The sequence below is a fragment of the Otolemur garnettii genome, unplaced genomic scaffold, assembly GCF_000181295.1.
Source record: "Otolemur garnettii isolate 467f Iridium unplaced genomic scaffold, OtoGar3 scaffold00094, whole genome shotgun sequence".
NCBI lineage: Eukaryota > Metazoa > Chordata > Mammalia > Primates > Galagidae > Otolemur > Otolemur garnettii.
This window is the reverse complement of record NW_003852489.1, coordinates 6,260,681-6,261,359: the sequence shown is the minus strand read 5'-3', so window position 1 is coordinate 6,261,359 and position 679 is coordinate 6,260,681. Positions and strand designations below refer to the sequence as shown.

The following is a 679-nucleotide window of genomic DNA, read 5'->3' as shown; positions in this document are numbered from 1 at the left end:
AAGCACGTGGCTTCCTGGTCCCACACCCACCGAGGTGAGATTGTTGTAAGTGTGTGTGTGTCAGTCTCTGATTTATTTAATTTTAGTTTTTGAGACAGGGTCTTACTCTGTTGCCCAAGCTAGGGTGCAGTGGCCTTATCATAGCTCACTGCAATCTCAAACTTTTGGGCTCAAGAGAGAGATCCTCCTGCCTCAACCTCCTGAGTAGCTGGGACTACAGGTGCCCACCATCACAGCTGGCTAGTTTTTCTATTTTTTTGTAGAGACAAGGTCTTGCCATGTTACTCAGGCAGGGCCTCTCAAAGTGCTGGGATTATAGGTGTGAGCCCCTGCAATGTCCTTTTCACAGAGCCTGACCCACAGATGGTACCTCTATGTATCTGAGCAGCTGTTCATGCGGGTGCTCTGAATGCAGGTGGGTGGGTCTAGCTCCCTTGTTTCAGAGAATCAAGAGCGCCTGTGGCTGGGGATCATTGGTGACACTGAGAGCAGAAGGTCAAGGCTTGCTGGAATGTGCTGGGAGATTTGCCCCTCCAATCCACTCTAGAGAAGAAGGAGGGGAGGTCATCAGTGTTCAACCTCAGGACTTACTCGCTTGTTTATTCATTGTTTTTTAAACATCCAGTATGTGCCTGGCCCTGTGCTGGGACCTGAAAGTACGAAATAAGTAAAGCTAGTT

General features: G+C 48.9%; 1 protein-coding gene across 1 annotated transcript in view; it reads right to left on the bottom strand.

Annotated features, from left to right (window-relative positions):
• The window catches only part of MRM1 (mitochondrial rRNA methyltransferase 1), a 21,586-nt gene that overhangs the window by 7,617 nt on the left and 13,290 nt on the right, over positions 1 to 679 (bottom strand). The gene's annotated exons all lie outside the window — the stretch shown is intronic.